Source organism: Fukomys damarensis, unplaced genomic scaffold (genome assembly GCF_012274545.1).
Source record: "Fukomys damarensis isolate Sample0158 unplaced genomic scaffold, DMR_v1.0_HiC HiC_scaffold_16, whole genome shotgun sequence".
Taxonomy (NCBI): Eukaryota; Metazoa; Chordata; class Mammalia; order Rodentia; family Bathyergidae; genus Fukomys; species Fukomys damarensis.
The window spans coordinates 82,660,603-82,684,733 of record NW_022900928.1 but is presented as its reverse complement, the minus strand read 5'-3'; positions in this window follow the sequence as shown (position 1 = coordinate 82,684,733).

The window sequence follows — 24,131 nt, the reverse complement described above, 5'->3', positions numbered from 1 at the left end:
CTGTGATTAGCTCTCTCACCATAGGCCTAAAGCAAGAGGCCTCACCAATCATGGACTGCAACCTCCAAACTGTGAACCAAAATGAACCTCTTGTTTTAATGAGTTGATCATCTCCGGTATTTTGTGACAATAATGGAAAACTGATTCACACACCATATATGTAAGAAAGTATGAGCTGGACAGAGTAGCTGGGCAGAGTGGGCCTGTAACCCCAGTATATTGGGAGGCTGGCATAGGAGGATGATAAGAACTTGTCAGTGCAGAAAATTTAACAACTTAGTGGGACCTTCCTTCAAAAATAAAATTTACAAAGGGCTAAGGATATAACTTAGTATGAAGGCACTGGGTTCAATTCTTACTACAAAAATAACATTCAATTAGATAGTGAGCAAGACAGAACTATTTTACTGAAGAAAAACTGCAGGTAGAAATGAACATATAAAATGATGTTCAGTATAACTAGTAATCAGTCAAATATAATTTTTTTTGTTGTTGTTTTTTGAGACAGGGTCTCACTATGTAGTTGAGACTGACCTGGAACTCACTATGTAGCCCAGGTTGGTCTTGAACTCACAGCGATCCTCCTGCCTTAGCCTCCCGAGTGCTGGGATTACAGGAATGCACCACCACGCCTGGCTAAATACAAATCATTAAAACTATACTGCAGTATAACTACACACCTATTAGCAAAGCTAAAATTAAAGACAGTGACAGTACTAAATGATAGTGAGGATGTGAAGAAACTGAATTTCTCACATTGCTGTTGGGAATATAACATGATATTCTGGAAAAACATTTGGATTTTTTTTTTAAAAAAAGAAGAAATCAGTGTAAATTTTCCATGTAATCTATAAATTGCACAAAAAACAATGAATTCAAAACATATCCACACAGAAACCAGAGCACAATTATTTACATAAGATTAATTTATAATTGCTAAAAACTGAAGACAACAAAAATTCCCTGCAATAACTGAAAGGTTAAACAAATTATACTATAAGGCACATTCTTGCTATTCTAGCACTCAGTAGGCTGAGACAGGAGAATCACCACAAGTTTGAGGCCAGCCTGGACTCCATAGTGAGTTCAAGACTTGCTTAAGCTAAACTGCAATACCCTGTCTCAAAATCAAACAGTAAACAAAAAACAAGTTACAATACATCCACACCATGGAATCTTACTGAGGAACAAAAAAGAACAAACTACTGATACAAAGAACTACTTTGTGGGTCACAATTCTCAGTGAATAAAAGTCACTCTCTATAGGACACGTACTGTATGATTCATGTGTGTAACATTCTTGAAATTATAGAATCATAGATCTTAACCAAAATCTTAATGGTAAGTCAGAGTTTACAGAATCTAGGGGGTGGAACAGTGGGTAGGACTACAAAGAAATAAAGCAAAAGAGATCTTAGTAGTGATGGAATGAACCACCTCCTTGTTTGAGTGGTGATTATACAAATCCTCATATGTGATAAATTATTGCAATTTCTATATCTTCACTTTGATACTGAGTATAGTTGTATAAGTGTAACTTTAAGGGTATATGAGATTGCTCTGCATTATGTTTGCCACTTTCTGTAGCTCTATGTTTAAAATTTTTAAAATTAAAAATAGTTCTCCATAAATCATGTTAACAAGTCTAGGGGGACCTAACACTGGCACAGTGAGCTTCCTTCAATTGGAAATGCTTCAACGCACAATCACATCTTAATAAAGCCTCATGGAGTGGTTTATCAGAAGCAAAAGACGACAGAACCCGGATGCTGAGGCCCTTACAGCTTCTTTCTGGGAGAAGCAGAGTGGCCTGGACACCAAGTGAAGGGTGAAAGCAAGTCATCCACAGACCAGCAGAATGGGCCACAGCACAGCCAACATTCCTGGAAGAATCTGGGCTACTAAGCAACGGCACTGGGCTGGAGTATACAGAGGTGAGCTGTGCAGTGCACTATGCTCAGATGACTGAAAGGTATTATTTGTAAGGTATTTTATAACTCAGTAAGGTACTCAGTTATGAAGAAATGGAGACTGTTCAAATTGAAAATAAAAATGAGCACTAGGGTCTGAGTAAAAGCTTTTCATCAGAAGAAAATGAAAACGACATCGTTGGTCGACAGAAGTCACATGGTATGAGGGTGGAGGTGGGCCTAGGGAAATAAAGATAGCTGTTCCTAGACCTAGATTTCTCTGGGTATTTATAGATTGCTGATGAAGTCATGAAGTCGTTGTCTGTGTATATAGATTTTCTATTTCTCAATATTGGATATGCTGAAGTCAATTTTATCTGCTTTGACCAATTATCAACACATGCAAGCCAGGTGCCCTAGATGACATCTCCTCTCTTCTTCCTCCCTTCTCTATATCTCCCCTCCTCTCTTCCACCATTTCTACCTCCCTTTTCCCTCTTGCTTGCCCTTTTCTTTCTCATTCTCTTTTCTCCTCTACTTGCCTCTCCTGTCTTCTGTTGCATCTTCTTTCCTTACCTGTTCTCTCTCTTTCTCTCCATCCTCCCTCCTCCTCTCCTCCTTTTCCCTCCTCCTTTTCAATTCATCCCCGTTCTCCATGTCTGAACTTTCTGCTGCCTGGTCACACAGTGAAGACAGACTTGATTCTCCTGCATCTCTCTCTATTTATAACTCTGTGTCTATGGCCAGTAGGAAGACTAGGAAACTTCGAAAGGCTCCAAGGATATTGGGAGATTGTGGGAAAGGTATAAGATATTGCTTTGATAAGACCTTCCGGAATTGTCTAAGCTAGCAGGTTTCTTACTTTAAAAAATGAAAATCTTACCTGAACTGATTCAGATCATGTCCATCTCCAGTCAACAGAGAATACTGCAGGAAGCAGAAGGATGAGGTAGTGCTTCTGGGGCCACCAGTACCTTCCAGGTTTTCACTTCACCTCTGCAACACAAGAAACCAAAACGCGTAAGGGCCAACATCAAATCTCTTTATTTAACTCTCTTATTTTGGCAGCTGGCTGAACTACATCCACAGACCACAGACAGCACAAGAACAGCCATAAACAACAGGCTAGCTCCCTCACACTGCATTAACAGCTGCTCAGCAAGAAGACTGGGACCCTGACCCCAGGGACACAGTAGGCAGCTCTCTGATTGCCCTGAAATTAACACAACCCATCCTGGGAAAGTCACTAAGGCATTGCACACTGGATTCCCACAGGACACCAGTCCTAGTGCCTGCTGCCTATTTCCAAACTCGCCCATTCACCAGTCATTCAGACTCAGAGAAGCCACACCCAATGTAAACCATGCTTTCCTCTCTTCTGCATGCTGCTGGCCAGCCACAGGATTCAAACACACAGGGGCAGCTGCAGACAGTTCCCTTGGATCTGAAAAGAAACCAAGGCTTGGATAGATCTCATGACTGAAGTGTCAACTCATAAAGTCCTCAGTCGGCTAAGGTAACTAATGAGATGCCACAAGGACATACACAGTAAGTGCCACGTGGGGACACTGGGAGTTGGCATACTCTTTCAGGTCCACAAAGTGACCCATGTCACTCTCTCATACACACACAACAATGCTTGCACCCAAGAAGCCTGGAGCTTTGCCTGGGGCCATAAAACAAGGGTGTGTTATGGTCAAGAGAGACCCAAGTTTACATTGTGGTGAAAGCTTCTTTCCACACTTTATGGAAGGCCTTTTCTCTATAAAAGTAATGGTGCTCATTCCTTCCTTTATCAGATGAAAACAAATGAAATAGATGGCTGTCATTTGTAAGAGGCAACATGGAGGGCCAGTTTTATTACTTTAAGAAACGAAAATCTTACCCAAGGTGATTTAGAGCATGTCCATTTCCGGTCAGCAGAGGATGCTGCCTTGCTTTGGCTGAGCTATGGGAAGGTCTGCCTGAGGAAATTACTTGCCATCTGTGCTCTGAAAAAGAGAGGGTAAAGCAAGGGGAGGGAGAAGAAAGCCAATATATGGGAGAGAATATGGCAGGTCTCAAAGCTGTGCAGTAGGACAGCTTGGCACTGTGGGAAACCAAGAGCACACCACTTTCCCTGGGGGTACCAGTAGAGGGGACAGGGTGGCAGAGGCAAGAGAGAACATGCCACAGAGGACTAAGTTTACCTGGACAGGGATCTGGGGACTTTCTGTGAGGTGCAGTAGGAAGCAACTGACAATGTTTATACAGAAAAGAAAATGGCCTCTAATATGTATCATGAAAGGTCACTCTGTTTTCTACAGAGAGACCACATTAGAGGAAAGCAAGAGAGGAGCTGGGAGGGCAGTAAGCAGTAAGCAATGTGGAAGTGACAGCATCTGCAGCTCGGGTCCAGGCAGTAACTGTGAGGGTGGGGTACAGAGACTCCAGATGGATTCTGGAGGCAGAAATGACTTACTTATGGATTGAAAGTGAGGAGGAAGGAAAAGGAGGTGTCAAAATGACTCTCATTTCTTTTGAGGAATTTCTGGCTCGAGTCTTACAGTTCTGCCTTGCTGCTGTTTTCTGAGATAATGAACGCTGAAGTAGGAATGGATTGATGAGGTAAGGAAGGTATACATTGAGGTCTCTGTTTGTATGCCTTTCACTCTGGCATGCCAGTTAGCTTCCTTGGGAGGCTGTCACATAATGTCTGAAGCTCAGAAGAGAGATAAGTGCTGAGTGAGGACCCAGGCATAGTTGGTATGTGGGTGGTCAGATGCCCTGGTGGGGTTAGATGCCTCAGGGAGAGGCAGGGTGTAAGAAGTGGCTGCTGTGCTGTCCTCCCAGAATGTCCAACATAGCCAGCTCTCACGTGGCAGGTTTGCCCTCGGTCTCCTCAAATAGCATGCCAATTATTTATGGGATTACATTGGCCTCAGGTCTGGAGGACTCATCTCATAGGAACCCACTGGCCATCTCAACCCTTTAATGTAGAGGACAATGAAGAGTCAGGGCTGGATTGGAACAGAACCATTACTTATCAGTGCTAATGACCTATACCTGGCTGCAGCAATCATTTTATTAAAAAACAGATTTCAGACAGGTTTGGTGGGTGGATGTGTTAATCACATTTGCATACTGTGCTCTATTTCAGATGACTTGAATGCTCTAACTCAGAGCAATCCATATTTATGATTTGAAAATTGCTGACTGAATAATTACACATTAAGTAACTTCTGTTTCCTTGTATATTATTGTTTCTAATTAGCAAGGGAGGAAAATAAAGTCATCATTATTTATGGATACAGTGCAGGCACGGCATGTACACAGGGCTTGCTGGCTTCACATCCGTTCACAGCCACAGCTGGGCCCCTCCACACAGCCTCAGGAGCTGGCCAGCCCTGGGCAGAGAGGGTCCATGGTCTCTCTACTCCTACTCTGATTTCTGACCTCATGTGTTTGTGCAGAAAAACCAAACCAGCCGCAAGTGTTGTCCCAAGGACTCTCCACCCAGAACTCTCTCTACAGTCTTCATGTAGAATAGCCTGTGCCATCAAACAAAGGCATCCTAATCCTGTAGCATTGTCACATGAGACTCTTGCTTCTCCTTTTCAGTCATTGAGTCTGACTCAGTCTCAGTGTTATCAGGGACAACCATTGCTGCAACATTTTCTAAGAAGACCTAACTGCTTTTCTATTCTGCACTTTGAATCCATACATAAAAACAATAAGCACTCATTAATCAATATGCAGCATATTTTTTCTGAACTGCAATAAAACAAATGCCAGTGGGAATTGGCCCACCACATTCTGCATCAAAGAAAGCTGTGGGAAACCTGTGCTGAAGCAGCACCCTGTCATTCCTGTTTTCTTCCTGAACTTCCCAGTTATGGCCTCTCCTATCAAGCTATGTAATCTCCAAGACATATGGCCAAAAAGATGCATTAAATGAATTCAAATACCTCTGCTTTCTCACACAGTAACCAGTCTGCGTGCTTATGAGCAACACATGTGTAATGGGCTATGTCTTGCTGTGTCCTGGCCTTAGCACCACAAACAGGATGTGGGACTCAGTGAGCTAGACGGGTCCTGGGCAGAGAGATGAACACAGTTTTAGGAGGGATTCTGATGCTCACTGTGGTGGAGAGACTCTGGTAATCTAGTCATCAAGGTTGGCTGCAAAACAGTCATCAGGAGTGGGAGCAGGCTGTTCCCCAGACCACTGACAGAGTTACTGAACACGAGATCAGCTGCCACTGTTGTTATTTCATTAAGTTCCGCAAAAGGATTCCAGGGCACAACCAATGTTTAGACCCACTGGTGTACCCTAAAGGATCCCCAAAATACCTTATAATTTTCATAGTCCCAAATAAGAAGTACAAAGAGGTAGGTCTTACTGCAAGATCTGAGGTTGCAGGGATGAAAAGGAGAATAGAAGGCAGCAGCCTGTAGCTCTAGTCTAAGTGGCTTCAGTCTAGAATATCTAAATTCCCTATGGACCCACTCAGTAAGTCTGAATTTAGATGGCAAGCAAAGCTCCAGCTAATAAAACAATGATATATCCATTTCCTCTGCCACTGTTAATTTGCATGTATGTTTCCTTTAAAGAACTCATTGGGGGGAATGGTAAACAATGTTTTATATGTTCCTACATCTCTGGCACAAGGCACCATTCTGACAGTGTCAATAGAGATTAAATCAGCAGAGCAGACATGTGAGGTGAAAAGCATCTCAGAGTTTACTGGATCTTACTCCACAATCTCCTGTAGGGGAGGTTTTTAAGGATGACCCGAGCCTTGTGCTCACCCAGCCTGTGCTCTCCTGACACATCCAGGGAGTGGTAGTTACAACTATGCACTAGAAGCCCTAAGACACCTTAGAAAAATATTCAGACAAAGAGGCTCTGATTTTCATATTTTATTCAGAGTATACTAATTCTCTAGCATACACCCAGATACTGGAGAGACTAGAAGTTAATATCAGGAGGCAAGAGGCAACTGCAGTGTGAGATGCTATGCATGTGTGACCATGCTGGAGACAGGCAGCCAAGGGGCAACACAGCCCCGTTCATCCTGGAGAGTAAGGAGGTGCAGCTGCCGAGGGGAGGGCTGCTTCTGCACATGTCTGGCTCTGCATATATACATATGTATGGTTTTACAGCCAGGGCCTGCATCTAACAGTTGGGAGTGGTGACAGTGACAACCCTGTCCCTCTGGAAGCAGCTGCAGGGGCATGCACACTTGACGAATCTCCTTCAGAGTCCTTCACTTCAGCCTGTGTCCTCTGTCAGTCCTCCTGGCTGCCCCAACACCTAGCATGACCCAGGAGGAGTTTCCCTGTCAATGGTACACATCCCAAAAGTAAGTGAATTTTAAAAATTTTAATAATTACCTAGGTAAATCTAACACTGACAATCAATTTCTGAAAAAACAGACATCAGCAATTACAGGTACAATGATTTTTATAATTAACATACCTCTATCATCTATACAGAGGTAACACGTACAAGAAAGACATCTGCATCCACAGAGGAGATTGGTGGGGGGGTCTCACTGTTGTTAAAAGAACAATTCACTGAGTTTCCTATATATTCAAGCTGGGATCTGAAATCAAATCTGTCTGGGTTCAGTCTTCCCCTTTTGTTCTCCAGGTGAAGCTCATTCATCAAACCAAACCTCCTTCCTATTATGCCTCTACTGCAGGCTCAACAGTTATCCGGCAGGGCCAGCCCTGGGGAAGGGCCACTGTGCCTTGGGCTTGGTGATTCCTCTCTTAACCCCTGCACCAGTGCTACTGGAACCTGCATCACACCCCATGGATCCTCTCCATGCCACTTTCTAACTCCTCGTCTCCCATCCTCAAGGCAGCAGAGTTAATTTTTGAAATCGTTTTCTGATGAGATAACCACTCATCCTGATAATCAGCTTCAAGCACACACTGTTCTAGTGGCCCCAAGGGAGTCTGAGGGGGAGCTCACAACAAAGGCTGAGGCCACAACCCTGCTCCTCTGAGGGCCCTGGAGTTGCTCTTAAGGTGACAAGTCACACCTGGCAGGGAAAGCAATTAGCTTGTGCCCTGCTCTAAAATGTTGAGTGACAACTTCAGGCCAGAATCACAGTGACCTAAGCCAGACTGACTACATTCTAAGTTGGAATTCAGAAATGCTGAGATGAGTGGAAAGTGACAGGGAGTGACAGAGCTGAGATGCTGGAGGCTCTGTTCCACACAGCACCCTGAGAGGTGGGCAGAGTGATCTCAGTGTCATCTGATCCAGTCCCATGTTTTATGAGGTGCTACTGAAGCAGAGTGTCCAGCACTCTCTGAGACTGCAAACATGTGAGGGCACCAAGATGAGAAAGAGTAGAGGAAGATAAAAGAAATTAAGGGGGAGTCCAACAGGCTGAGGAGAGAATACCAGAAAAGGGCAAAGGGAGATACAACCTGTGGAGTTGGAAAATTCGCTGTCCAGAGGGGAGAGGGCTTCACCTTTGCTCTGGCAGTTACTGTGAGGGACTGAGGGACTCATGTGGAAGGACGTACCTGAGAGTAGAGGCAAGATGCTCTCCAATAGGACACCCCTGAAACAGCTGGAAGAAGGAGTCCCAATTGTCAGGAAGGAACTCTGAGGGCTGGGACATTGAATTTACTCTAATGCACTTCAGATTCAGAGAGCAGCTGGCTATGGTTTCCTGCTGGTGGGACCATTTCTTTGCTGCATGTGACAGATGCTCAGCATGGCCCCTGGGGATGGGAATAGTTCTGGCCCTCAATGTGCAGAAAGTGGGCCTTACAGAGAGAGAGGAGAGCCAGAGGAGAGCCCTGAGTGTGGCTCCCTGGCTCCATCCCGGAGAGGCCAGTCATGCTTGCAGAAACACCCAGGATGATCAGAGTTCCAGGTGTTCCTTCTGCAGAGTCAAGGCTGTGAATCCTGGGAAGGAATCAGGAAGCAGTGGGTTCCAGATTCAGTAAGGCCAGTGATGGCTCAGGCACTCGACCTTGGCTCCTGATCCAGACTATCCCAGTGTACTTAGGCCAGGGGCAGTGGGCCAGGCAAGACCCAGGAACTCCACCCCTCTGTTCTTCCTCCCAAGTCAGGGAGGTGGTGTTTCACTGAGAATTTTAACCCACCCTCATTGTGGACTATTTCACTAATTTCCTTAACCTCTGACATTTTTTATGTCCCATGGCCTTATTATTCTCAGCTAAAAATTTTACAGTTTGTAAAAATGTGCTACCCTCCCCAAATAATAAATATATGAATTTTTAAAAACAGATTACTTTTCTTTTTTCTTTTTTTATTTTTTTGCCACTGCTGGGTATTAAACCCAGGGCCTTCCCACTGAGCTATATTCCCAGCCCTTTTTATTTTTTGAATCTAGTTCTCTCTGAGTCACTAAGTTCCATAGCTGGCTTTTAAAATTTAAAACATATGTGACTGTTGATAACAAAAGTAAGATACTGTATTTGGGGCTGATACGTGTTCAGATGTAATGCGTCTAGCAATTAAAATACCATTGGAACACTTGAGAGGAGAACCAGCTGACAGTCACTCTGTCAAAAAGCAACGTTTGCTAATCCTCCCAGTAATCTAGACGTAATATAACACATGCAGAGGATATACTTTTTAGAAATCGTGATGAAATTGAGTGAAGAAATCATAGTGACCCCAGGATCCAGGAGGACAGCTAAAGCCACACCAAGTAACAGCGAATTGTTACAAATTGTTGCTAATGAATGCAGCTAGTGGATTATGGAGGTATATTAACTTGTTACCATGAGAATGTTTTTATTAATGTAATTTTCAGTGATAAATAATAATTGTTATTATATATGTTATGGAGTATAATGTAATGTTTTGGTATAAGTATATAATGTGGATTGATTAGATCAAGCTGATTAATACATCATCTTGCTTACTTTCTGTGGTGAAATAGTCAAAATTTACTCTTAGTTATTTTGAAATATATATTATTGTTGACTAGAGTTAATCCTACTGTGTAATACATTCTAAAGCTCCTTCCTCTGTGTATCTGAGACTGTATGTGTGGTCAGCAAGTCCCCATTCTCTTGCCAACACCCAGGCTCTGGTAACCATCATTCTACTCTTTACTTCCATGATTTCAACTTTATTAGATTCTGCCTAGAAGTGAGATCATGTGTCGTTTGCCTTTCTGTCTGGATTATTTCACCTAACATAATGTCCTCCGTGTCCATCCACAGTATCACAAGTGACAGATGTGCTTTTTAACAGCTGAAAAGAGTACATATATGTTGATGGGCACAAAAAATGCTCAGCTCAGCATCCCTAACCCTTAGGGATGTGCAAACTGAAACCATAATGAGATATCACCTCACACCTGTTAGAACAGTTTTTATTAAAAAGACGACGATAATAAGTGTCGTTAAGTATTTTGAGAAAGGGAACCCTTGTCCATAGGTCGTAGGAGTGTAAATTAATGCAGCCATTATGGAAAATGATGTGGAAGTTATGCAAAATACTAAAAATGGAACACCATGAGATAGTGTCCCAAGGAAATGAAATCAGCATGCTGAAAGGAGGACTACACTCCTGTGTTCATTTCAGCATTGTTTAAAATAGCCAAGATAGAGAATTAAATTAAATATCCATCAAGTCTAAGAATATTCATGGCAAATAACAAACCAATTCAAAATTAGCTTTGATTATTTATCTAGGCAGAAAGTACCTCTCAAATATTCATAACGCAGATATGCTACAGCAAGAACAAGCCATAATTTTTATCAGGTTTAGTGAAATCGTGTTTAATACCTCTCTTCACTTTGATAGTGCTGCTTCAGAAAATTTAGGCAATTCATCCAAGTCACACATGAAGATAAGCAGAAATGGAAACCTGGTAGATGAGTCTGAAAACAGGAACCTCATCTGACAAGCTTCATACCATGTTGTCTTCAGAAAAGGCGATGCCAGAGAGAACAGGAGAACTCCCAGGTCCATGATTGTTGCTGCCTTTGCTGACACTATCAACACCAATAATCATTACACATACCACCTGTGGACTGGACTAGGCCTACAGAAAGCCCTTGTGCCAGACCTCAGGTTTGTCATGGTCAGTAATAAAAAGAGGAAGATTCACTCAGAAGTGCGGGGAATCCAATGTCGCCTGGGACAAGAGGAGACAAAATACAGCATACTAACATCCTTCTCTCCTGTTCTTCAGAAAAAACATCCTGGGAGATAGTCTTTAGCCTTCATAGGACCTCTACAGGGTAAAGCTTGCTGTCTACAAGAGCCAGCATTAGGATGCAACTTGACTTTCTTTTAAAAATCAACCCCTGTTCATTTTAGCTTGCATCAAGTTAGACCCATTGGTTTTCAGTATGCTACTTGATGTGGTGGGGTGAATGTCTACCCAACATGACCGTCACCACATATAGAGCATTTTCATCAGTTAAAATGTTTTCCCATGCTCTCTGCCACCCATTTCTCTAACTCTAGGTAACTACTTGCTTTTTTCTCACTATGGATTAGTTTTCGAATTCTAGAATTTCATACTAACAAAGCAAACAATCTGAACTGTTTAGTTCATGAACCCCAGTACAATATTTGGAAATTTATCCATGCTGGTTTGTGGATCGGTCCATTCCTTTTTTGTTTCCAATTGATGTTGCATTATATAAGCACTTCCTTTTAAAAATAATTTACCTATTCACGGATTTTTTTTTTTTTGGACTTTTCAGGAAGTTTGGCTATTATGAGTAGAAATGCGAATACTCACATATTAAAGTGGACTCATGCTCTTTTCTCTGGATGTGATCCATCCCTGCTTTACTTATCCTGTCTCCTCACTCCCCCTCTCTCCTTCCAACCAAACAGGCTCTGATTTTGAGAACATTCAAAGCAAAAGATCAGAGCCTCACAGTCTGATGATATTCACCCCTCACTGAGGAAGCCATTCCTGCCTGGCTCCTACTGCTAGTATCCTCTTTCCAATGGGCCACAAAACCCTGCACCATAATTCCTGGTCACTTTAAGATGTCTTAGAATCATTTATTGTATATGGATCTCTTCAACTTGATTATAAACTTTTAGGGGACTATTTTTAGGGATATAAAATCAACATTTAAAAAAATCAGTGTCTTTTCTGTACAGCAATAATGAACTAGCTGAGAAAGAATCAGAAAAACAATTCCATTCATAATAACTTCAAAAAATTAAAATACCTAGAAATCAACCTAATCAAGGAAGTTAAAGACCTTACAAGGAAAATTACAGAACATTGAAGAAAGAAATTGAGGAAGACAGGATAAGTAGAATTAATCCTGTTTAAATGGCCATATTAACAAAAGCAATCTACAGATTCAGTGTAATCTCCATCAAAATTTCAAAGACACTCTTCACAAAACTAGAAAAAATCCCAAAGTTCAGATGGTAAGGACCCAGAATAACCAAAGCAATCCTAAACAAAAACAGAAAGCTTAAAAGCATCACAATATTTAGTTTCAAATTATACTAAAAATCCATAATAACAAAAAATAATGTAGTTCTGCCACAAAAAGGCAGGTAGATCAATGGAATAGAATAGAAGACAGAGAAACAAACCAGTGCAACTATAATCATCTGATCTTGACAAAGAAGCAAAAACACACACTGGAAGAAACACGACTTCTTTAACAAATGGTGCCTGGAAAGCTGGATACTCACACGTAAAAGATGAAAACTAGATTCCTGTCTCTCACCTTGTACAAAAGTCCGTTCAAGATAGACCAAAGGCTATAAGAATGAACCTTTGAATTTTCAGGAAGAAAACAGAGGAAATAATTGAAGCCAAAGGCACACAAAAATGTAAAATTTAGAGCTATCATTTGACCCAACCATACCCTTTGATGTATACCTGAAGGAATCCAAGTCAACATACTAGAAAGAGACCTACATAACCATGTTTATTGCAGCACAATTCACCATAGCCACAACATGAAATAGATGCCCATCAGTAGATGAGTGGATAAAAATTGTTGTATATATACACAACAGAGTGTTACTCAGCCACAAAGAAGAATGAAATTATGTCATTTGTGGCAAGACAAATGGAGTTCATTGCATTAATTGAAATAAACCAGACACAGAAAGACAAGTATGGCACATTTTCCCTGATATGTGGAATCTAAAAACAATCACATGAAAATTAGAAGGGAGATTATTATTAGAGAAGAAGAAAACAAGAGGAGAGGGTATAGAAGCAAAGAAGGGTAATCAGGATGAAAAATCTTATCAATTACACCATTAGGAGATCATGATGTTGACATGAATTTATTGAGGTGGAAAAATGGACACTACTTCCTTTAAGCAAAACAGCAGGTTACACAATCATATAAGCGACACTGATATTTTTTTGTAATTAATACATAGGGTGCCATTAATCTCTGTATGTAAGCGCATTAAGATACCAAGAAATTGCCTAGAATGGTGTTCACTTAACTATTTTAATCAGTCTGTAGAAGTGAGATGCTGAGCACATTTTCTTTTTGCTTAAGAGTATTTTTTGACTTGTGCTATTGTAAAATGTTTTTAAGTGGAGGATATTAAGAATTGCCTAAGTATGTGAGATAATGAATATATTAATTAGCTGGACTGTTGTAATCATTCCACAATGTATATGTATCTCAAAACATGATGTTTATATTATCATGATGAATTTAACATGATGTTAAATTATACAATTTGACTTGCCAATTATGCTCAATTACAAGAGAAATTCTTTGAATACCCAGTCAAAAAATTTATTCTAGTTATGTTATATTCCATCATAGCTAGTAGAATACTTTTGAGATCTTAATTATCTCTATATATAGCCCTAACTAAAGTTGTTGACCTTTTTGAACTTCCAAGTTTTCATCTACTAAGAATATTAGATAATTATAATAAATATCTATCAGGATTATGGTAAAGAATAAATAAAATCTTGTAATACACATCTCCAGAGTCTGGTCTACAGATACCTTTTACAACCAATAGGAGTTTTTGAGAAGGGTCAAGTTTCCAGGGCTGTGATGGGAGGTGAACAAAGGTGTGTGCAGATACTGCTGTGTCAGGGAGAAGCAGAATGACCAGAACTTCAGTGTCTGTTGTAGTCAGCAAGACTGGGCAAAGGAATGCATTAAATACAGGACATATAATTTATAAGGTTATTTTATGATAATTACCCAAAGGGTCAAATGAAAAGAGTACAAGAGATTAACCACACATTAGAAGCCCAAAGCATTCAACTGAGGGCCTAGATCCCAGCAGTTTCCCACATAGGTCCAGCTAAAGGCTCCAAGGTAATGTCCTCCTCGAGTCCAGCAAGTATCCTAGAGCCCACAGCAATGTCTCATGCTTGTCCGTATTGATCTGCACCTGGAAGGCCCAAAGGCCAGGGATGGAAGCCAGAAAATCTATGCTCATGAGATGAAGGATCTGTGCCACCAAGCTGAGGGATCCACATTGGAGCCAGGAAGTGATGCTCACGGTAAAGATCAGCGCTCCCCTGATCAAAGCAGCAGCCATTCCCAGCAACAGCAAGGCCTCAAACTCTTCCTCTGAAGAGAATAGTCTAGTTTGCATCGGGAGAACCATCCACAGCAAGCTTTTCCTAGAAAAATCAACAGGCCAAGATCTTCCTCTCAGATCTCTTTTTACGGCTGTTGGCAACAGTCTTCAAGTGGATCCTTCACACCCAGACCGCGCCGATCCACTTTGGCTGGGCATTACAAGTTGACCATTAGTCAGTCATTACAGTGTCTCATTAGAAAGACACAAGCATTTGCTGAAGAAACTGCTACAGGCCTATAAGGTAGCTATTTGACCATAAAAGGAATAATGTCTGCAATATGTTGAAAAGCCTCAGACTCTCAAATAGGCAAATTATAAATTTAAAAATTTTTAAATGTTCAGTAGAGCCAATTGTTATAATATTGACACATTTAAATTTTAAAAGTAAAGGAAAATATATCGTATAATGCCTTAACTCTATTTTTGTTACTTAAAAGGAGCCAAAAGTTGATTAGGAAAAGCTCTCCTTTTTGAAAAATTACAACTCATGAATGCAAAAGTAAAGGTAGAATTAGAAAATCCAGTCTGAAACCTTAATAAAACAATGGAGCTAGACTATATCCACTGATGGATGTTAAAATTATTAGTGGAAAAACTTCTGAGATATTTTATTTTATTTTATTTTCATTAAGTTTATTGGTACTTTTTAGGTATACAGTAAAGTTACATTCATCATTGAGATCTTGTACCTTTACATGATTTATCCTGAGTCTTATTTTTGCTCATATCCCTGCCCTCCCTTCACCTCCTCCATCCTTCCCTATTTACAAAGACTTTGTTTCCATTTTTTCCTTTTCTCAAATTTTTTTCTTTTCCCTTCTTTCCTTTCCCTTACCCTTTCCACTTTCCTTAGACAGACACTAGCTGAGCATATATATCAATGTCTCTCTTTTCAACTGATCAATCTTGAAGTGGCATAAGTGGATAGACACATGCCCCATGCTGTGATGAGGGGGCAAGCTCCCAGCACTTTCATTCTATTCTTACCCTTAAAAATGGACCATGAGTCTAACCCATGCTCTAGTTATTGATTTAAAATAACTACAGAACTAAAGAGACAAGTTAGGAGTCTGTATAATAGTGTGCACAACCTTACGTAGAAAGCAATGAATTTTCCAACATAGCAAAGAAAAAAAAGAAAACACAAAAGGCAGGGGGCTGTGAGAGAGAGAGAGAGAGAGAGAGAGAGAGAGAGAGAGAGAGAATAGAAAGCATGACAGTGCATGGACTAGGATCCTGGCTGTATCAAGCCAGCTGCAGGAAGCAGTACTAGACAATCAGGGCAGTGTGAACATGAACCGGGTATTAGCTGTGCATATAAACTATGATTAAAATTATTAGGAGTTATAACATCAAAGACTTTGTAGGGAAATATTATTAGTCAGAGATCCATAATGACATATTTACAGAGTAAATGATATGATGTTGGAGATTTGTTTTCAAGTACGCCAGAAAAAGAAAAGTGGTGGTATCAATTAAATATGATTGGAAAATATGTGATTAACAGTTGACACTGTGTGCAGGAGGATTCATTTTTCCCTTCTTTCTCTCTTATGTGTTTAAAACATCTCATATAGTCTTATGTTTAAAATAAGATGAATATCATAACTTGCAGTGAGCACACTCCACAGAGCATGGCACATCCTTTGTCTTATTAGAAGGCTTAGAAGTGGGGTCTCCATCCTTGGTGTCCCCTCGAATAGCACTGGCTGGGTGGTCTTCAGTCACTGCTCTTCCTGCAGCCTCCTGCACATGTTGCAAGCAAGCATCCCAGCCCCAGTTTACCAGGCCCACTGCAACATGCACTCCTGTCGAATCATCAGTTATCTAGTCAGTTGTGTTTATTTCCACAGTATCTTTCCAACTGTTTTTTTTTCCATCTCAATTTATTTGTAAAACATATCTAGAAACTTGTCTATATTTTTCCCAAAGTATGGATTTTATTGAATATTCCCCTGTAGTTTGTTTTTAAAATGTTTCTCAACCTCTGTATTTTCAAACAATTGAGATATATCTAGATACTTGAAACAAACTAGATTTCCCTTTCTCACGCACTGTGTTAAGTGTCAGGTAACACATGATGTTGATTGCTCTTTGGATCTTGCCTAAGTCTTACCTAGGTTCATTAATCTATGTAGCATTTACAAAATGGTAATATTCTATGTATGTAGTTTTTAAATAATCTATTAGTTCTAAATCTATTAGAAAAGTTTCTATAATTTCTCATTATCACATGACACAACTATCACATGATATGAGGTGTGATAGCACATATTGTGTATGTTTACATAAAAATTCATTACAGTAAAGGACACATTAAAATTAATCCCTTCATTAGGATCTTATGTATTATTGCAGATTATTCACACCAGAGAAACTATGGGAAGAAAGGAGCTAAAGGTGTAGGGAAGGTGGGATGGGTAGGGGAAGGGTAATAAGGGAAAAGAAAAATATGTGAGATAATGAAAAGATGGAAATAAAGTGTTTGTAGATGGGGAGGGGATGAGGGGGTGAAGGGAGGGCAGAGGTAAGGGGAAAAAATGAGAATCAAGACTTGTCATGTAGAGGTACAAGATCCCAACAATGAACGTAACTGTACTGTATCCCTAAAATGTACCAATAAACTCAATTAAAGCTGAAAAAAATTTAATCCCTTCAAAATTCTGTCCATTGCTTTGAACACAGTTATACCATCATTCTTGCCACTTTCTAAAGTAGTTTTTAAAATTCTTTTCTGGGTCTGTGATCGCACAGTCTTCCTTTCTATTGGATGGCACTCGGCAGCAGCATTAACAGTATTTCTTATCATATCTAATAAAAACACAAAAGAGGACTTTTAGAATTGCTTCAGAAAATGAAAAAAAATGATGGCACATATGTTTGAAACAAAAGGGAGTGTTCTGAGGGGAACTCAAGGCAATGTACCTTTCACTGTACTAATTTTTAAAAAATGTATGCATTAGCTGTATCTTTAATCAACTATTGTATGTTGAACTCTCATATATGATAACTGATATAGGGAAAGAGGAGTACATGCTTGATTCTTTATTTCCCCATTAAGTTTGTTGGTACATTTAAAGCAAATGATTCAGTTACATTTATCACTGGGATCTTGTACCTTTACATGATATGTCTTGCTTCTTATTTTATCCCCATACACCTGCCCTCCCTTCACCCCTTTCAACTTTCCCTATTTGCAAAGACTTTATTTCCATTTTTCCTTTTTTCACATTTTTTCTTTTCGCTTATTTCCTTTCCCCTACCCTTCCCACTTCCCATTTAGCCTTCAATTTTCAAAACCTTAAGTTTATCTATGACCATCTCTGCCAGTGGCAGTTTTCCTAACATTATTCTTAATATTTCATTATGGGATCATGGATTTAAATATACTTTATGGGTTTCATTCATTATGATTATGAAATTTATTACTTCTTTTTCATCGCATCTTCAGTTAGTGGGATCCTCCTAATGTTGCCTCTGGAGTCTTTTTGACATGATCTTATTATTCTGTGATTGCTTCCTTATTTTCCAGTGAGACAAAATGTTCCAGGCTCAAATTGTACATTTCCAGCCACAGACCTATAATCAGCCATTTTTCCAAGAAACTTTGGCTCCCTTTAGAGATAAATGATACATAATGACTACAATTTGAGTGTTACCGGTTTTCATTGCTACTGAACTGTCCATTGTTCCGAAGACTTCCTGTAGATGGAGATGGATAATATGCATTTATAAATTATAGAGTTTTTAACCTAACCTCATCAGTCTTACATCTGTTTTTGTCTTTATCTGATGTGAGAATCCTGGTTCTCAATGACACCAGGATTAATTAATCATTTCTTATCACAATCAGTCACAGAATGGTCACACGTGGCAGTCTTGAATTAACAATACTAGCATTAGGGAAAAATATGATTAGTGACTATGGGTGGAAATTTCTCTCCAGTTCTTTTCTTCCTGTGCTATATTCTATTAGAGACAAACATTACAGTAAAAATGGTGAGATTTGAAGCCTCTTGGAACCACCCCTCTGGTTGTGTTTCCACCTTGCTATATCCATGAACACCATCTTCTCCATCAGCAAACCCAGAACTCGTGAAAAGAAATAAAGAGAAGAAGTCTGTAGCCATCCCCCAGCCAAAATGATATGGGGAAGAAAGCAATCATCTGCTTCTTCCGTGGACACCAGTACTGAAGTCAGTTCACAGGCCCAGAGTTGCAGGCGAGCTGCATGCACGTGGAGGTCCCCATCCCATGTGAAGATCAGCCTTTCACAGGCCAGAGCACCTGCTTGTCAGGACCCCTTCACCATAATACCTTAGACAGAACAGCTACTTTATATATTCATAGTTAATATGATCGGTCTTTGTTCAGAGAAGTGACATGAAAAACAGGAACGTTTCTTCAAAAACATGGGTGTTGAATCCAAAATGCAATAAATGGGAATATTTGCTCTTCTCCAAGTTTATGTTGCCATAGCAAAATACCCAATGCAATATATTTTATAAAATGTTTTCTTTACCTCACAATACTTGAGGGTCTCCTGGAAGCATTTCAACGTGGTGGAGAAACCAAAAATGATACAGCTATGTGCTGAAAAGGTCAAACATAAGGCCTTACTTTGAGGCACTCTTGCATGAACTCACTCCCACAGACCAGCATTTCTCCCTTCCAAGGTGGTACTTCAGCGGCTAAATATTTTGCACTGACCCTACTTCTTAAAGGTCTCAGCAAGGCCGCAAAGGGACCAAGGCTCCAGCAATGAGCCTTGGAGGACGTGCTCAAATCACCTCTTAGTATATGGTGAAGACCAGATCTCTTGTCTTTTGTGCTAGTTTGGGTAACCAAGCTCAATGACTGTAATTTCCCCTTCTGGGTATGGTCTGAGCACAAAGTTCCCTGACCTTGGTGAAAGAGCATGTCCCTTGTAGTTCCCAAGAATAGTAGGTCTGGAAAGATGGATAGGTTAGGATTGCAAGAACTTCCCAAGGAGCAGCAAGATGGCACCAAAAATGGTCAGAGACAAACAGGAGGGACCTGGCAGTGAAGAGAAGGAGTGGAAAGGAAATACAAAGGAAAGCATGAGTTTTGTTGTCTTTCCAGAGAGAGGTGGGAAAGGGGACAACTTTCTTGCATTGTGGATAACTGATGGCTAGGGAGAAACTCAAAAATTGTCCAAGAGTTGACAAGGGCTTGATGGGAACCTAAGGAAGTATGATCATTAGGACAAATATCTGGCAAAGTGAGAGCTAGGAAGAAGGGAATAGATTTCTAGAGTCCTGAGAGAGCCTCCCTGTCCACTCAGAGAGTCCCTAGGAACAGAAAGTAGTGTTCGTTTCCTTGTTGCATAGAGGTTAAGCCAAAGACATCTCTTTGTTTATTGTTTCAGAAAGTGCCCAAACAAAAACTTTCATCAAGCACTGGTTTCAAGAACCTGTTTTAATCGTGGAGCAATCAACTAATTATCAGTGTTCAAAGAAACTGGGTGGACAAGGTGTCATCCCCGAACAAGGTTGCTTTTAAGAGACACACACCATGCCTCTCTCTACCAATCAAATGTCAGAGCCACAGGCCCAACGTTACCTCTCTTTCAGGCAACACTAACCCCAAGGTTCAGCAGTGAAAAATAGTGTGTCTGGTTGTCAGAGTTCTCTTTCCTGCATTTCCCCAGCCACTCAGCTTTACACAGGATTACCTATACATGTAGGAAGATAAAAGGAACAATGACAATCTGAATGCCCAGATTGGAGACATTCTTCCATAGTTCTGTATTTTGTGTTCAAATCCTGGCTCTGCCACTGTTATAGCAGGAGACTCAGTGCCTGCATCTTGAAAAGGGGGTAATTATAATGTCTAGCTCAGTATTTCCATTTAATATTAACTATGAAGAACTATGAAGCACTCCTTCAGCACCCTACACAAATGCACAAGAAACTGTAGGATTTGTAATAGTCCCTATAACTTAGATACCATACCCACAAAAGTCAGGAAATGAACACCATTTCTGTCCTCATCTGTTTTCTAAAAAAGATGATAGCACTCAGGCCAGGACCTTCAACAAAAGTGACTCCTTATTTACTGCCCAAAGATAATGGACTGTAACCTTCCCAGTGGGAAATTTCTCTATAGTTGACTCAAACAGAATTCAAGCCACATTAGTTTTATGAAATCCAGAATCCTTGTACTCTCTTCTAAAATGAGTTTTGAGCTAGGAAAATTCTGTTCTTTCCAAAATTTGAAATTCATTTCCAAACAATCAATTAAGAAGCATAAAGCTTTATTCTGTTCAGGGAATTCATTAGTGTTGCTTAGAAGTTAAAATTATGTTCAAGAGATTCCTTTAGACTCACAAGAATTTTAAAACAATGTAAACATCAATTGGAAAATTGTATTAGTGAGGGAGTATCTGAATATATTTGCATTTTATGAATGGAAATTGTTTCTGGAAATCAGCACCAAAATAGAGATGCACATGGTCACTCTGAGTCCTTCTGCTTGGGATGGAGGTTGTGGTGGAGGGAGAGGAACACCACAGCTCTCTCTCTCTAAGGTCCATTTCTCTCCTCCTTCCAGATCAGCATAACAGAAGTCAGATGAGGTGTGAGCCTCTGTCTGAGCTGGGCCAGAATGATCTGGATAGATAACATATGAGAAAGTGGACTGTAAAACGAAGTAAAAGACTTTCCTTTGCCCTGAAGTTTAGCTTCCCCTGGTTGTGGGGAAAAAGAAGCAAAGTATGACTCTCAAGTCATTCATTAGAGCAATAGCTGCCATCCTCTAAAGATTCTGTAGGGGTCCAGCCTCTCCCTCCACCTTGTGAGTACCCCTCCTTCCTTGATCCCTGCAGCTCACGGTGTCCTCCAGTCATCCTGGGTCTCTTCCCTTGCACTGAAGCCTCATCTGCTGCACCCAAAGTGCAGTCTTCACCCTCTGAGACTTCCCCATCCATAGAATACAAAAGCCCGTCATGCTCAGCTCTGGGCACCTCCTCTTCCCTGCCATGATGGTCATCCATACCCACTGCCATAGCCTGATCTGAGACCAAAAACTGCTCTGCCCTATAATGAAGTCATATAGCCCACCAAGAATTCACTCATGCATGTAACCTGACTGCAGTAATGTTCAACCTCATGGAAGCTTACCCATGATCCCATAACCTTCCATTTGGGCAGAACCCTCTATTCTTCTTTTTGTCAGTATCCTCATTAAGTCCACAAATGGCATTATGATAGCTCAATTTCCTGCTTCACTCTCAGCCCATTGCAATTATTTTGTAAAACTTAGAATCTTGGAAGAACCTGTGAGTGCCACTGAGTGTGTTACACAGAAAGAGCCCCAAAGGAGCAGCCCTGGATCAGGATCGCCCATTCAAAGGAGCCTGGGCCCCTGCCACCTGAACCACATAGGTTTATTCCAGTCTTCCACACCCGGTCTGGGTGGTCTCCATGTCACTACCAGGCTCCTACTCCTAGGACTCACTCACCAGAGTACTTCAACAATTTTGTCTTGGGAAGACAAAATTTATTAGGCAAAAATTGCCTAAGTATGTCAAAGGGGGAAAACAACTTTGAACTTTAAAACAATTTCTTATTCTTAATACAATAGGAAAGTGTGATTCCACCTTTTAAAGGTAACTAATAATTCTGGTATCTCTAATAAGGCTGACTTTGTTCTCAGCACCTGATTTATTTTATCTCATTAAATCATCACTAGAGTAGGCAGACAGTCCTATTACTATTATCATTATTATTAACTCTGAAGAAAACTATGGTACAGATAAGTTAAATGGTGTGCTCAAGCCAAGCATTAGTAGTTCTCTGGGCTGGAAGGGCAGGAACTTTAGATGTACTTTCCCTGATTTCGGGGTCTTCAATTCAAGTCCTGAACCAAAAAGGGAAGAGGGAAATGGAGATAGATAAATCAATAGATCTATTTTATACATATAGATATAAATATAGATAAAGATATATTTTCTATTCAATTCCTCTAGATCATAAATTTTACTCCAGACACCTGCCTCACTTTGTCACAAGAGAACTAATAGAAAAGATAGCAATGATGCCACCAAGTCCACACACACCACATCAAGCAGCTCCCAAAGAGCATGTCCTCTTCCTCATCAGCGGCAGCAGGGGCTCTCCCTGAACCTGGGGGAATAAGCAGGAGAAAAGTAAGAAACAAATATTTAATTATATTATATTTGTCTAGGAAATATAAAAATTGTTCTTTAATCCTGAGGACCCCAGCAAACTATCAAAGTCTAAAGGAATTCCAAGAGTTCTAAGCCCAAGAAGGACTAGAGTGGGGTCTGCCTTTGAGGGGCAACAAATTGATAGGCCCTGCTAAACCCAGAACTGACTTCAAGCTATAGGTTGAGGTCAGGGCTTCCCCTAAGGCTCAAGCAGTAAGAAGTGAGTCTCCATTCTTCGTACCCAAGTTGTACTCTGATTCTGTCATTGATCAAAAGTGTAGATCAAAGAAAAATAAGCAACCTTACAAACTGAAGGTGGAGAAGACTGGCAAACTAGAGTTGTAGCCTAGTACAACGGCAGTCTCCAGAAATCATTCCACTCCATTTTTCAGGAAAGACATGAATAAAGTACCTCTTAAAAGGCAGGGGATATTTGGCAATAGTATGTGTTCTTCCACGCCCCTTAGAATTGATTATCCAGGAACACAGGGGATTTCCTTTCCTGAGGTTCATCACTGAGAACAAGACTCTGTCTTTTCTTACCCCTACTGGATAGTCCAGGATGTGCACAGGGAGGTGGTGCGATACATCTTACAAAGTCTGGCGGCTAAGCCAAGTCTCTGATAGGGATGATGTGAGCCCATCAGAGCCTACTGTTGGACCCATTGTGAGAGGACACTGTGCAGAATCTCTTCCCCTCTGCTCTTTACCCCAACTGCCAGCCAGTCAATCACTGGGACATTTTCAAGGAGTAGTTGATCCCCAGTGAGAACTTCATCTTGGGTCATTTATGTTATTTCCAAATTCCTTAGGCAGAGGCCTCTAACAATTCTCCCCCTTCCTCCCATCCCTGGAAGGGGCCACAAATCTAGGCACGCTCATGAAAATATCAGGGCTGAGAAGATCTGGTTAAGTGATCTGGTGGCAGACATATCTCACTGCTGTCTTCCCTGAGCGCTGATTGACACCAGCAGAGGAGTGTGGGCCCATCCTAGGGAGCATGGGCAGTGATCTGGTCATCCTGACCTGGCACTCAACTTGAGAAGCAAAGGAAGAAGAGGGACATCAGCAGCCTGAGCAGCACCCCACTGTATCCTGCACACACTCTGGCTACCGTGGCTTCGAGTCCTAATCAGTGACTCCCTGGTGTTACACAAACAGTTTGCTCTGCAAGAATTCCTGTTCCTGTTCCCTGTAAGTTTGCCTTGATTTTAAGATGACTTCTCTGGACACATGGGAAAAGTTTCACCTTTGGTGTTCTGTATTCACAGAGTAGAGAATTTCAATGCAGGTAGATTATGTCGCCACCATGACCTCATGGGCTCTGACTTGATTGAACATGAGCAATTGTTATCTCCCATTTCTTTTATAAATTTGATGTGAGAAATAAAGAAATCATGTTAAAGAAAAGACCTGGAAAATGTTTTAACTTTTTTTCATTCTGATCATAGAATCATCAATTTTTTTAAATCAGCCC